The sequence below is a fragment of the Colias croceus genome, chromosome 26 (genome assembly GCF_905220415.1).
Source record: "Colias croceus chromosome 26, ilColCroc2.1".
NCBI classification, from domain to species: domain Eukaryota; kingdom Metazoa; phylum Arthropoda; class Insecta; order Lepidoptera; family Pieridae; genus Colias; species Colias croceus.
Genome location: NC_059562.1, coordinates 3071728 through 3088453, shown reverse-complemented (window position 1 = coordinate 3088453; position 16726 = coordinate 3071728). Strand labels below are relative to the sequence as shown.

Here is a 16726-nt window from a genome sequence, read left to right as displayed (position 1 = left end):
TAAAACTTATTCATCGAATAACGTATTAAACTATCATTTCAAAAATATATTCTAATTGTCCGTATTTGACAGTTTACAGGTGACATTTTAAATGTTCGTGTAATACTTTATTGGACGGATAAATTTTAACCAAGGATTGAAAAATCGGCGCTAAGTGAAATACGACAAAACCAAATTAAAGAGAACCCGCGCTTAAAGATAAACCCTGTCTTAAGTTTTTTTGTTGGAAAGACAGCATATAATCAAAGGAGAATGGCAAACTCCCATAGGACTCTGGGCCTAGTCGTTACACTGATGATTTATGGGTGATTAAATAGATAAAAATATACAGACTCTATGAATATAATAATAATTATAGATCTTTTCTATGGGATAGCAGAGATATTGGGATATTGATTATGATCAATTTTGAATATAACGTTACTAAGGCCCTTCTGCCATTGGGTACGATACTTCTAGAATACGATACTCGCGTAGAATACTACTTAGATATTTGCTGGCTACCCGATGCTCGCATATTATGCGACTGAAAAATGACTAAATTCATCATTATTGTGCCTCGTTTTTGTGGACCGACGTTATAATAATAATAATTCATTTATTTATTGCAACAACAGTTACGTCGTTATGTCGAGCAATCAGCAATTCCAGTGACGAAGAAGCTCTTGCAGTTTTTCTTTTTTATAAAAATAGAAGACGCCAACGTAAGAGTAAGAAGTACTGGATTCATCCATATATTGAAAGAAACATAAATTGTAGAGTTTTTGTAGCCGAACGAGAACTACAACATGATGATTAGATATTTTTATCTTTCTAACGAAGAGATACGCGCGAGAGTCGAGACGCGATGCAAAAGCGACCCACACGGTGAGTAGTGCAGCTATACTAGTCGCGGACGTGTAGGATACCAGTAGCGTAGTGTGCGAGCCTACATAAAAATGTATGTGAGATACTCCGCGGCGACTAGTCTCCGAGACTTGCAGGATACTTGAATCGCCTATGCGTATCGTAATGGGAGAAGGGCCTAAAACTTCACTCAAATGTCAAACAACAAACATAAACAAATCACTCATCACTGAGACTGACACAATTATGATTAATAATTTGACATTTTATTAATGGCCAGCTACCTAAATAAAAATGTTATAATTATTATTGATTAAGTAAAACATGTTTTTATTTTATAGAATGATCTAAATAAATTAAGATATGTGTTAAAAATAAGTTAAGTTTTGTTTCTGATTTATAAAGCATTTGAATTCAATAAAATTAAAAATAAAATATAGACATTCATTCGTATTAATCGATATATTCGACTTTTTTACTCCTGACAACACTGACAATCTCTGCTTGATAAGACCGGTAGTCATAGAAATCTAAATAACAATGCCGGTAGTGAACACATTATCTTTTTTTTCAAAGATTTGTTTTCCCATAGAATCAGAAGTAAATATTTTACCAAGAATTACTAAAAATAACATAATGAATTTTAAATATATTATGATTTCTGTAACAGTTAGGCCCAGTTTCGCCATTCTCCTTTAATATTGACATACATACCGTGACAACGGCACGTAAAACGAGCGAATTTAATTTAGGTACTTATTTGTACAGAAATGACAGAGATCTCACCGAGACATATTTTCTTTTTTCTTTTTTTATAAAATTAAATTACATTTCAAATTCGTTAGTGTTTTTATTTTTTTATTCAAAGTACTTAGTATCTATGTTTAATGTAAATTGATATCAAAATCTTATTTTCTATAAACAAGAGTCAAGAAGTCCAGGAAGTAAATATCCATTTAACATTTTCTTTCTTTAATGATCAGAACATCCATCTTTATTCCAACGTAATAACTCAAATCAACTCCACTGTTTATAATCAACAATCGCGTTAAAAGCTATTTAATTTTTTACTGAAGCTTATCATCGATTAAAGAGGTTCATAAACTATATTACCATATTTAATTACACGCTTCTTCGCGAGACAGGCGAAGCGTGGCGGGACAGTTATAATGTGTCCATTTCTCTCAGGCCACATTTGTATTGTTTTGATACGTACGTATACTTTCTTTACGACCACTGTTTAACTTGAGGTCATAAAGACATTACCTTAATTAGACGCATAATTTGTATAATTTAAAGAACAGAATATATTAATTTCCCTAACTAGGTGGAACTCGCGCATTAATACAATATGTAGAAATAAATAGACCTTTGGAATAGACATTTTATTTCTTATATAGAACTATTACCTGAGTCTTAATTTGTTCAGCCAGGTCACGGTCAATAGTAGATGCAATTTGCTCAATGCCACGCGTATCAAGATCAAGTATTGAACCATGAAGAAAAGGGGTAAAAATACTCATCTCGATGATAAACGATGCATAAAAATGTACATAATTTTATTAGTTTCTTGTCTTTTAATATTACCATTCTTGAAGGCCCCAATGTTGCCATTTTAAGCCAGTGCAGTGCATAAATAAAGAACCATATCTCTTACAATACTTTCCCCCCTCAAGAGAACTGTAGATAAGACCAATTTAAATAATTTATTTACAGCAACAACAGCTTAAGAGGGCTTATTCAATTTAACGCAAGTCAAAATCTCCGCGATCTATTACGATAGATCGCGGCTTGCGCTATCCTTTTACTATGAATAGCATAAGTCCACAGGAGAGCGCCGAGCAACATGTCCTCTCTCTGGAAAGGCTCGCTGCCGACTGATTTTAATCGGGTCGCGCGCAGTGTTTTATAGTACTTTAAAAAAAGTTGTAGAAAAATAATAGAGGTACCTTAGTTGATTTTTTTAAATTTTATCTTATAAGTAAGACGTTCTTTTATTGCAATATGTAAAAATAATATTAAACTAAGTCAAATATCTTGGTGAAAATAATCATTTTGTCGACTATAATTTCTAAAAAAATTCACATTGTTCGGATTTTAATTTCGTAAGTTAGGAGTCCAAAATAAAAAAATCTTTTAACTAACTATTTTAATAAGGATTTTTGCAGTTAGTTAAAAAAAATTGTGTGTTAGATCTGTCAGCGATTTCAGATATTTTTAGCTTCGAAATTGACACTAAAAGCGAAATCAAGTAATCATCGGCTCAGTTATCTTGATGGTATTCACAAATACTGTATTAATTGAAAAAAACTCTTAACTAACTATATAGACAATAAAATTTCCTAAAATTATTAGTAATTCATATGTTTGTAAGATAAGTGGTTGATGGACAATCTGGTTTGAAAAATCACATATTTGAGCCAAACAGCGCACGGACCGCGTACACGGCCTTAAATATAAATGAGATTTCTTCGAAGAGCGCAACGAAACGGAGAACTTCTTTCGCGCTTTACTTTCTTCCATTTTAATTGTATGAATTAACCACTTAAATATTCTAACGTTCATTTATATTTCATTCATGTTCTGTTTTCACAAATAAATACCGTTACGTAACATGTAGATACTACGTTGAATAGTTTATGTATGAACTCGACTTCTAGTGAAAGACGTGTATAAAAGATAGATATATAATGTAGTATTTTAATATATTATGAAGTGTATAATATATGAGTATTATGCGGAGAGAACAGCACGTGTGCGCAATATTATAACTTTTATTAAACGTTCGTGCTGGCTTCGTTTTTGCATGACATGCGTGCGATGTTTTGTATAGCTACTTGTATGTGTACATATTTCATTTTATACATTTAGCAATGTACAAAGTATGGTTGCTTAAAATATACGCGTTATTAAATACTATTGATACGTATAATTAAATTCGATACGTAGCATTTACGTAGGAATGATTTAATGAACTACTATAAGTAGACTCAGTTGGTAGGTAATGTGTAAGGTTTAAACTTTAAAGTGTAATAATTCAATTATTCTTATAGATAAAATTAGATTATAACAAAACAAACATGGACTTTGGTGAAAATTACTTTATCTATGAAAATAATTGAAAATATACATACAGGTCATTAGCCTCACGAAATACAAGGGAACAACGACAAATGCCAGCATTCTATAAAGTTTGGATTTCATAGAAAATTTACAAAATCTGAAAATTATTTTACACAATATTTCCTTTAGCCGCCCTTTTACAAAATATATAACTTGGCTCTACGCCTGAAACCAATTTAATATTTATTAAATGGCCTTCCTATAGATAATAAATAACCAGATATGTCTAGACACAATAAATATGGTGAGATTAGTAAAAAAACGTTAAAATTCCGAAGAACGTAGGTATATTGTATGTGATAAACTATGAAATAAATTCTATTTCGCAGTAGCAAGTAAGCTAGGTATATTGAATTTCTGTCTTCTGAGTGATTACTAGTTACTGCATTTATGATTTGTTCATATCATTTCATCACATGCAGTAGGTATAGTTTATACATAATCATGTAATACGAGAACATTATGTCTTAGCAATCCGATTGCAAACATAAAAAATGTTGATGATTTTTTAATATTCGCAGTAAATTGTGAGGTAATTTTTATAACATCAGGTAAAACTAAACGGTAGTTAATGAAAATAATTGTAATGCTTACAAGTAACAAAGTTTTAAATGTGTATTATCTTACGCAAAATATATAACTGCAAGGGAATTACATACTTATACACTGTAAAAGGTGCACTGTGGTGGTAGGTACTTATCTTCAAAATTATTCACTATAATCTGCCCAGCAATTTTCACCCTAAACTTGTTTAACAGAACATATCAAAACTATCAAAAAGGTACACTTCTGTTAACCTTTAAGTAATTTACATAAGTTTTCTACCTAATAAATCTAATCTAATCTAAATATAATCTGCTAATTATATACCCATTAGAGCTGTAGAGAAGATGACCTTCCATTCTCATGTTTTGGGCATAATATCAAAACATACATTAATATATGTTAATATTTTAATAACTCCGCACCCACGAACACACCTACACTTTCTTTATATAACGGTGCATTTACATCAAACAATCGATTCTTCATTCCAACCGCACTATGTCAAAATATTTTAGTGTAAACAGGCGTAGAGCATTCTTTCGTTGTTCTTAGTGCGTTCGGAAAGATTCAATTCAATGTTCTAATACTGAACAACAATGAATTCGAGTTTACACTAAAAGATCACGAAAGAATGCTCTTGCTCTAGCTCTATGTTCGTTTGATGTAAATGCACCTTAACAAAAATGAGTCTGAACGCGACACCTTGTTTAAGCGTATAATTCGGCCATATTAATTAATATCATAAATCCTATTATCTTTTGTTGAATCAAACAATATACGTGTAGAAATTAAATGCTAAACACGATTTATACATTGAGTTATTTAACATGTCTGTTAGAACATGTTACAGAATATCCTTAATAACTTCATGTTCTTGTATGATTTAAATGACGCGTTAATTGGTGCAGTATGTTTGTTATGTTAACTACACACATACAAGTAAAACTGAATCTTCACTACATGGTACATATTCAGAATAATTTGTTCTAATAACAATATCTACCTAGTACCTACGAAAATTTTGTGCTTTAAATTGTCACGCAACGTAGATAGTAAATGGAACTATTTAATATCACGCATTCTATACAGTATACAACATAATAAATTATATATGCCTACTTTGTATTTACAAAGCTTTGAACTCTTTCAAGGCTTTATAGTGCAACACGCACTATAGTGCGGTCAGTTCCGCGAAGGCGACAAATGTACTGGTGGTCCGCCGATATCACCCAGCTACGCGCTTCTTGCGTAGCTGCGAGGCGGGCGTACACCAGGCATAGACGCCGTAGACGGCGTGACGAAGAGGAGGAGGCGCGGTTATACGCCGTCTACAGAGATTGTATCGTGTCTCTCCAGGGCGCGATAGGCACAGCAAAAACTCGCGCATGGGAGGAGATGCTAGAGGGTTTGAACCATGAACCCTGGGGTCGGCCTTACAAGAGGGTGAGGCAAAAGCTTCGCCCTTGGGCCCCGCCCCTATCTCAAACTCTGGAGCCTCGATTTCTGGAGCAGGTGGTGACGTCCCTGTTTCCGAATCGGGGAAGACATTCTCCCCCGCCGATGGTATCCACAATGACTGTGCAGGAGGAGTATGCTGATGAAAATGTCCCGGTGGTCACGCGTGACGAGCTTGCAGTGGCAGTGGAGCGGCTCAAAGCAAAAAAGACCGCCCCCGGCCCTGATGGTATCCCAGGGCGGGCTTGGGTACTGGCGCTAGAGTCACTTGGACCCAGGGTGGAACAGCTCTTCACAGAATGCCTTCAACAGGGCCAATTTCCCCGGAGGTGGAAGACCGGGAATTTGGTCCTGTTGCAGAAGGACGGACGCCCGCGCGATTCGCCCTCGGCTTACAGGCCGATCGTGCTGCTCGATGAGGTGAGCAAGCTCTTTGAGCGCGTTTTCGCAGCTCGCCTCATCGACCACCTGGAGGGAGTGGGGCCGGACCTGAGCGAAAACCAGTTTGGATTCCGCCGGGGACGGTCCACCATTGATGCGATCGCTGCGCTGCGTGAACTCGCAGACAATGTGGCTGATGAAGGTGGAGTGCTTTTGGCGGTGTCTCTTGACATCGCCAACGCTTTTAACACGCTACCATGGAGTTGCGTAATTGAGGCGCTCCGCTATCACAATGTGCCCGAGTACATGGTGCGATTGCTGCAGTCCTACCTATCAGAGAGGGCTGTGGCGTACCCCACACGCCGTGGATGGATGGAAAAGGAAATGTCGTGCGGTGTTCCACAGGGCTCGGTTCTTGGGCCTCTCCTGTGGAACATCGGTTACGACTGGGTCCTGCGCGCCACTTATCTCCCGGGTGTAAGCGTGCTTTGCTATGCGGATGACACCCTGGTGACTGCGCGTGGGGCCTCGTATAGAGACGCGGCCCTCCTTGCGACCGCTGGTGTGGCGGAAGTTGTGCGCCGCATTAGAAGACTTGGTCTAGAGGTGGCCCTGGACAAGTCAGAGGCGATTTTGTTTCGTGGCCGTCGAAGGGCGCAGGCTGCTGGATCAGCAATCCAGGTGGGCGGTGCGTCCATCAGCGTTGGTCCCACGTTGCGCTATCTGGGCATCGTGTTGGACAGCAGCTGGACATTCGTGGAGCACTTCCGCCGCCTAGCCCCCCGGCTTGTTGGGGTGGCCGGGGCACTTGGAAGTCTGCTCCCGAATCTTAGAGGGGCTGGGGGTGCGTGCCGTCGTCTTTACACCGGCGTCATTCGCTCCATGGCCCTCTATGGTGCGGTGCCCATTTGGGCTGACTCTTTGAGCGCCCGTACCAGACCCCTATTGCGTAGACCGCAGCGGGTCATGGCGCTCAGAATCGTGAGGGCATATCGCACGGTGTCCTTCGAGGCCGCGTGCTTAATGGCGGGGACGCCCCCGTGGGACCTGGACGCCGAAATGCTGGCGGACGTTTATCGCCGCATCGCCGCGTCTAGATCGCATGGGAGCAACCCATATCTGGAGCAGGTCCAGCAATGGAGGGCTGATGCTCTCGAGCGGCGTTTCATTGAGTGGAAACGTCGGCTCGAAGAGCCCAGCGCAGGAGTAAGGACGGTCGAAGCAATCCGACCGGTCCTACGTGAGTGGTGCGACAGGCGGCATGGGGCCATCACCTTCCGCCTGACACAGGTACTGTCCGGACACGGTTGTTTCGGGCGGTACCTGTGCAAAGTCGCCAGACGGGAGCCGCAAATGGCTTGTCATTGGTGCGACTGTCCGGAGGACACGGCAGACCACACTCTCGCCGTGTGCCCCGCGTGGTCAGAGCCCCGTGCTCGCCTAGTCGCAGTCGTCGGCCCTGATCTCTCCCTGCCTTCCATAGTTCGTGAAATGGTTGGCGGCGACAGATCGTGGTCCGCGGCTATCACATTCTGCGAGTATGTGATGTCGCAGAAGGAGGAGGCAGAGCGGGTCCGCGAGAGAAACCCTTCCTCGGATCCGATTCGGCGTCGTCGTCCTATTGGGCGTCGTCGCCGTGTTGCGGCCGCTTTACACGGTCGCGACCTGCCTCCCTGATGATGGGCACCGGATGGTGGAACGGGGATATAATCCATCATCCGGTGCGGAGAGGCGGCGTGAGAAGTGTTCCACTCACGCCGCCCCCCTAGGAAGGTAGACCTGGCGGCCTCCCGCCACATTCGCGTTGGGCCTGGAGATAGGCTGCCGCTGACGGGTCTGCGGACGCGGTTCTACCGAATACCCGCGGCCCCGTCTATAAAGCGGCACGGCGGAACACAGTGGAGTTTAGTCGGTAGGTCCCTGCACTCAGCAGGGTGAGTCCGACATAACCCAGGGCTCTTTCCCCGAGTGCCCTGGGTATGCTTAAATGCCTTCTCCACTATAAAAAAAAAAAAAAAAAACACGCACTATCATTTCATTTTCCTCTAAATACCGGCATGTACGTATTTAAAAGAAACCGAACAAGTGAATTAATTGTATAATAATCAACATTTGAACATCTTTGCTAGAATATCAGATGAAATCACATCACGTCTAAAGAAGACTTTCGTTAAATGCATTTTTTTATTTATTACTAGCGGTCCGCCCCGGCTTCGCCCGTGGTACATTTTTACGTTTTCTCTCCATACGAACCATCCTCGTACTTCAAGAAATGTAATAAAAAAAGAATTAACGAAATAAGTTCAGTTGTTCTCGAGTTATGCGCTTACCAACACATTTTGCGATTCATTTTTATATTATAAAAGATATAACTAGGTATGTACTTATAAGTTATAACGTCATATATTATACAATATAACATCATAACGTGTTTAATTATATTGCTGGTAAAAAAACATGGAATTACGAATGAAATGATTTAATACAACAGAATTGTGAAAGGCCTCTTATAATATAATATTATCGGATGACATATAAAATCGTGTTATCATAGATAAAATTATAGAAAGCGTACAAAAATACATAAAAAGTAACTTTTTATTATGATAAGATTACACACGTGATAATTCATTCAATATTTATTATTAACGTAACATCATTATATTTTAATTTATTGTCCATTATAAATTATAATACACATAATGTTTTTTATTTATTCATAAAACAATAAATAATAGTTAATAAAAGTAGGTAATCCTAGAACAAAAAATAAACCGTAATATCTTTATTATAGTCTATTTAGGGTTATTTTTATTAAAGTCAGAGGCTTTACCATCATAACCGCTGATATATATTATCTTATCAATAAAAAAAAATGAGATAAAGATTGACAGCATTACTGTTATCTACATTCCCCAATAAACTAAACAAATGAAAATAAAAAGGCTTCCAATATTCAATTTATATTCCACTATGTACCCATTTTTTTTAAGTGGGGAAATCTTGCATAGATACCCACGGCTCCTGGGGAAGGAGCCGGCGAGATAGTATTAAGATTATCAACACAAAAATTTCTCCGAATAATATTAATAAAGAAATTTCGATTCGAGTAAATTATCACAAGTTAGATAAAGCGCCGATGTTCTAGCGATTATTATGCCTATTGTTCTCACACATTATCCCAGTGATATTACAATCACCACTGATTGAATTGTTCCTAAACTATAACCGAAAACAAGTTAGCGATATTGTATTTTCAATTCCATTAGAGGATATTCACTGGCATCACTTAACAAGTTTACCGGACACCGCAATTAATCCTACATTCGTTTTTGAAGATGAAACACGCACTACTGCTACTATCTATAATTAAAATTTGTATTCTATTCAATATTTTTGAAAACAAATCTAATAAAAAGACAGAAAATGACATACATATCGTTGCTGCAACTTGTGTTCCCACTGCATTCATTATCAATCTTAATATATATAAATCTCGTGTCACAATGTTTGTCCTCAATAGACTCCTAAACCACTTAACCGATTATAATAAAATTCGCACACCATGTGCAGTTCGATCCAACTTGAGAGATAGGATAGTTTAAACATGTAGATACCACGGGCGAAGCCGGGGCGGAACACTAGTTAAATATAATAACATAATATCATATCTGTAAACACAAAGCGGCCGTGCTAGCCTTCCCATGGAGAACACCCTATATACAACTATAAACCGATGACGTCACACATTTAATTCCAGATGGGAGAATCATTGTTTCTCCACGGTTCGCATGTGGGGCGCGCCTCAAACCTCGCTAGGGCATTGCACCGGTCACTGCTCGTACAAGGCTGGCTTTAGAGAGCAGTTTTCTACACTATAAATGTCATAATTAGGTGAAAATCGTTTTCGATAAGGTGGAGAAATGATTCAATAATCATGTGAAGAGATACGTCGTACTTACCTACATGGTGTTCCGGCGAGGGTTTTTGTATTAAATATGTGTACATGTTTGTAACTGTATGATATGCTGAATCCTGCTTTCTAATAAATATCTAATATACCTATGTATATTAAATAAAGGCGAAAGTTTGTAAGTATGGATGTATGGATGTTTGTTACTCTTTCACGTAAAAACTACTGAACCGATTACAATGAAATTTAGCACACACATAGAGGGTAACTTGGATTAACACATAGGATAGTTTTTATCCCGGAAATCCCACGGGAACGGGAACTATGCGGGTTTTCCTTTGCAAACGCGGGCGAAGCCGCGGGCGGAAATCTAGTTACTTATATTTCACTATTAGATTGTATTTTGGAAATTTACTAATAACTTTCTGTATTATCATGTTATTTTTCTCGAATTAGTACGTATAAATAAAACAAAACGGTGGTCTTTTTCTAAATAATAATGTAGGTATTACGACAATGGACTCCTTGATGGATTTTTCTAATAGTAAGAGGAAAATGGAAAAAATATAATATTACAAAAGGAAGATCCTCGATCGAGAACCGAAACTTTCTGTGGTTTTAAGGCCGTGTACGCGGTCCGTGCGCTGTTTGGCTCAAATATGTGATTTTTCAAACCAGATTGTCCATCAACCACTTATCTTACAAACATATGAATTACTAATAATTTTAGGAAATTTTATTGTCTATATAGTTAGTTAAGAGTTTTTTTCAATTAATACAGTATTTGTGAATACCATCAAGATAACTGAGCCGATGATTACTTGATTTCGCTTTTAGTGTCAATTTCGAAGCTAAAAATATCTGAAATCGCTGACAGATCTAACACACAATTTTTTTTAACTAACTGCAAAAATCCTTATTAAAATAGTTAGTTAAAAGATTTTTTTATTTTGGACTCCTAACTTACGAAATTAAAATCCGAACAATGTGAATTTTTTTAGAAATTATAGTCGACAAAATGATTATTTTCACCAAGATATTTGACTTAGTTTAATATTATTTTTACATATTGCAATAAAAGAACGTCTTACTTATAAGATAAAATTTAAAAAAATCAACTAAGGTACCTCTATTATTTTTCTACAACTTTTTTTAAAGTACTATAAAACACTGCGCGCGACCCGATTAAAATCAGTCGGCAGCGAGCCTTTCCAGAGAGAGGACATGTTGCTCGGCGCTCTCCTGTGGACTTATGCTATTCATAGTAAAAGGATAGCGCAAGCCGCGATCTATCGTAATAGATCGCGGAGATTTTGACTTGCGTTAAATTGAATAAGCCCTCTTAATCCTTGAAAGGGACTCAAAACTGGAAGTTATTTAAATTATGTTTTTCTATAACAATGGCGGATAGCTTGAACATAATTATAACTTTACACACAGCGCGTTACCTAAAACTTTGGAAACGAAATGGAAAACTATAAAATAAAACCGAATATGGAGTTTAAATTTTAATAAATTATACACATAAGAAGTGATGCAGCAAGCTGTGGGCGTAAATACCACATTTTATCGCCAAAACAGAGAGGAATGCGGTACGACGTTATTCTTAGCTTCAATTTGTCTACATTTTTGTCATAATGCATCTGGTTAGCTGCAATGCAGGTATCGTAATTGTTCACAATTTTAATGGATGTTGGTACATTTGTTTGCGGGTATTCGTAACTTTACGTACCTACCTACTAAGAAACGTATATACCTACTGTACAATATACCATATTATGATGTCTAGTACTTGAATCTTAGTCTATTATAGAAGTAAAAATTGAAAAAAATTATAATGACTTTTCACAAAATACTATGAATAAAGGTAAGAGTAAGAGTAAGTTTTTTATATTTGTGCAGTTTATTGGCCACTCTAAACACTACTTAGTATTATTTTTACCTAAAAAGGAAAGTATACACAATGACAATATTAAAGCAACAAATAGAAAACCATGAACATAAATATAATGCATATACCTATCTATGTTAATATTATAAACCTGAAGTTTGTTTGAATGCACTAATCTCAGGACCAATTTGAAAAATTCTTTATAGCCCATTTATCGAGGAAGGCTATGGGCTATATATCATCACGCTAAGAACATCAGGAGTGGAGCAACGCAGGTAGATTGACTTAAATTAAGTCACTTCAAGAATACGGTCAACATTTAAACATAAACGCAATAAACTTTAAAGCGACTCACTTTTCACAATTTCATACTTTCTGAAGCAACTCTCATATTTTGAATCTAAAACGTAAAATGGAATAAAATTTGTTCTCATTTTTAACAACCATTTATGTTTTTAATTTACTCTTGGCTCTTGCAGTTAATTAATAAAAAGCTACAACAAAATTGACTGTGGCGTAATCATGCAAATTTAAAAGGTCAACTATGATCTCATAGATTATTTTACTGTTTGTGTGCGTTTCATATTAAGTTTATGTGTGACTTTCCATTTGTGGAAAATTGTATATTGAATTAGATATTTTAATACTTAAAGTAATAAGTATGTACAACTAGATGATTATAAATAAGTATAAGACACATATTAAAGCAGTTCCATCACAGTATAACAATATTTAGGAAATAATATTGTAATACTGTGGTTCCATCATGAAGCAATATTTCAAAGTATAACTTATATTTTGTTAAATTGAATTTCTAAAGAAAATTTTACTATGTTTACATATAATATTTTATGTTATTTTCAAGTATATTGCACAGTACAGATCTGTAAATAGAGCATAGGAGCATAGATAATAATCATATAGAAACCGAAAAATAACTACACCTTCTTATTATAGCACAAATATTTTGAATTATTTTGTAGGTAGGTGCATAGCAATTTGGGTTTTATACTCTCTTAGTACAATAATTGAATGATGTATTCGTTTGTATAAATATAATAAGTAGGAGTCCTCTTTTTAACTGTTTAATTATAATTTTATTGTTTTTGTTCTATACAGTTTTAGATATTTTTCATACGACAAAACACAATTGATGACTTGAATAATTTTTGTAATCAAAATAATCAGGTAAATTATTAAATATTATGGAATTAATTAAAATTATTAAATGACTTATTGTTTATTTTTAACTACTTAATTAATTAAATTTTTAAACAATACAAATATTAATATTAAATCAATTAATATAGCAAGGAGGTAAATTTATATTTAGATAACGAAATTTGAAATTAGAACAAATTTAAATCCACTTTGCTGTTAGACCTAGTTAGAATTTTTGAAATGGGAACACGCAGTCGATGATATCAACATTACGTACAAAACGGCCGTTTATTATCAATATTAGAATGAAATACCTATAACATAATCACATAAACAAACCAAGATAAAATTTATAAATATTGAGCATCAATCAAGTACCTCGTTTGTAGTAATAATAACAATGAACACTTTCAGTACTCTTAGAAGTGAAGGATACTAACCGTGCAATAAACAATATTCATTTTGATTTTCCTTTGTTTACGTTTGACCCGTAACTACAGACGAGTTTATATATGAATTAACGTACATTAATCTGCATTTTAAATAAGAAATGATCTCGACAATCAACAAAAAAGGGGGGTAAATATCGATTGTACTCACCACAACAAGCCGGCGAAGTTGAAATAATATAACACAATTTTGTCCACATACGCACGTTATTTTCAATCAATTCAACCTTTTATTCACTAATAATCACACCACTAATTTTAGATAAAGGAAAGGCGATAATTTCGACAATAATTATCATTCACAACTTCATAAAAACACTCTTCATACAGCGAAATAAATCCATTCATTTAAATACCGTAACACCAATTGAACCACTGAACGCGACAGAAGCCCCAGAGCAAACTGTCAAAGTGTTTAGTGTCAAATGAATCCATGGACGTTTCTTTTCTTTATTTATTCATAGACAAAATAAGTGTGCGCACAACATTGAATTAAAAGTTTGTTAGAAATATTAATATGAAATCCATCTTTTTGTTAGTAAAAAAATAATAACCATGTAAATATAAATAATGAAATCAAAATAAAAAGTAATTAATGGAACAGAAGAAAAATAATAAAAATTTTATTTTAGCGCCATCTGTAAAAAGTCAGTTGCTAGCTTGTCAGATGGTACAGACTATTCGATCATAGATGGCAGTTATATAAAATATTAGTACAATCAAGTCGTTAAATAACTTTTTTCATATACAGCTTCTATTGTTTGTCGTATTAATTTATAGCTCTCGAATATTTTGTTATATTAAAAATAAATGATTGTTCATTCTTATACTGCTTCGATATTTTTCAAGTTTTATGTAATTAGACACGAATCAATTAATTATTTTTTTGGATAGTAGATATTTTGGCAAACATTTTTGATTTGTTTAGTGTTATTATTTTCATAAAGCTCAATATCAAATCGATAAATTGTACGCCAGATGGTGTTTGAAAAAAATTTGGTACTCATCACACTTTGCTTGGCGATAAGACAATATTTTACGTGTATAATAATATCATTAATAACCCCCCGACGTATCTCTACGTTGCGGTCGTGGAGGTTTTTAGCCCAGTCACAAGCTAAAAATATGGTCTTTTCTCACTTCTTCTTTCCCTTCCTTCTTCCTGTTATTTCACCACTCTTCCCATACTCTTTTCTTTCACTTTATTTCTTTACTTTCTCTCTTTACTTGTTCCTTCTAATGTCATAATTCACTATTCTACTCTTACCCATACCACATTAATTATCTCGTTAGATAATATGCGATGCGCCTTAGAAATAGAGTATTACCCCAGGCGGGTACCAAAGCTAACCGCGATGGAGAATCCCGCCCTGAGCCGACGAGCTCAGGCTGCCCCTCGTATTCTGGGGGGGGGGGGGGGGGGGCACCGTATCGCCAATTGTCTCTTGTCCAACCGCGACAACCCAATCTGTAGAATCAATATCATGTTCTTCACCTTCGTCATTGTTTTCATCAATACCATCATCACCACTCTCATTGCTCCATTATCAAGCTCATCCAATGTATCACCTTCATCTTCATTACAATCCATTGAGGATGTTGTGCAGGAGGCTACCTCAGCTAAAGTTACTGCACCCGCCCCAGATGGAAGGCCTGACACCATTACATGCACGTTTTACTGCGGAATATCCTGAAATGAACGTAGGAAAACAAAGAATAGAAGATCAACGTCGTGCTATTGTTCAACGCAACTTCCTTACAAAACAAGAAATTAATAATATCAAGGAAGAAAATATTAGAATTCTACTACAAAACCCTACGTCCGCAGAAGTGAACGCGACTACAGAGCACAGGCAGGATCAGATGGTCAGATAATCCTAACGAAACCATAATGAGAAGTTACTATTTACCGACTCACAAACCTTGAAACCGATTTAACTACTTACAGACCTTTACTGCATCAGGATATAATTACTAAATGCCCTTCAATAGCTCACCTTTCAGTACAAAGAATAGCTGAATGATAGATTAATTAGAATTAGAGAAGAAGTAAGAAACGAATTAAATACCTCAGCTCAACATAATCACAACATATAGATGAAAATATTTCAGTTTCTACAATTCACCCATCACAAATACACAACGAACACCAAACTTTGCAATCAACACAAACCACCACAAACGATGATATCACAAATCCAATGCAAATAACAGACGACCTCGCACAACAATTAGAGGACATGTATGCAGAAACTTATAATAAATTTAAAGATTCGAACCCAACAACCCGGCCTTATATACCCAAACTAAAATCCTTTAAAAAGCTATCATCCATAATTAACCATCTGAATAACGTAACTTTCCCAAACATATTTACACCTGATACTAGCTTCAATACAATACAAACCTCTATTTATTGTGCGGCATATACTTCTGCTAAATTTTATGGGGCCCGAATTAGAGACGCCAGCCTAAATACCATAAAACAACAAGCACCTTGGTGGCAAAGACGATTAGAAGATAGGATAAGCAATCTTAGAGCAAATATTGGGAGGCTTACTGAATATGCTAGGGGTATTAGGTCACCAGCTTTAGAAAAGCATCTGTCTAAGATAAAACAAAAATACAAAATACACACTCAACATGAAACTCAAAACACTGACATAGCACACTTTCTTGACACACTGAAACAAAAATTAAACGCCTTAGCAAACCGATTAAAAAGATATAAACTAACAACTCTCAGAAAAACACAAAATAAACAATTCTGCAATAGTGAAAAACTCTTTTACAGGAAACTCACACAACATCAAAGTCAACAAGAAAATAGCGCAACTTTGCCTACCCCTGAATCTCTAAAAGCATTTTGGTCAAATATCTGGTCTAATCAAATTACCAACACAATCACTGGATAGAAGAAGATAAGGAAAGATTAAAGGTTACACCAGAAATAAAATTTGA

The 16726-nt window shown here is 36.2% G+C and overlaps 1 protein-coding gene across 3 annotated transcripts in view; it reads right to left on the bottom strand.

Moving 5' to 3' along the window:
• The window catches only part of LOC123703576 (IQ motif and SEC7 domain-containing protein 1), a 171929-nt gene extending 157773 nt beyond the window's left edge, over positions 1 to 14156 (bottom strand). For all 3 annotated transcript variants that reach the window (XM_045651655.1, XM_045651659.1, XM_045651656.1), the window contains exon 1: positions 13917 to 14156. The gene's annotated coding sequence lies outside the window, so the exon portion shown is untranslated. The remainder of the gene's footprint in view (positions 1 to 13916) is intronic.
• Positions 14157 to 16726: the final 2570 nt, after the last annotated feature.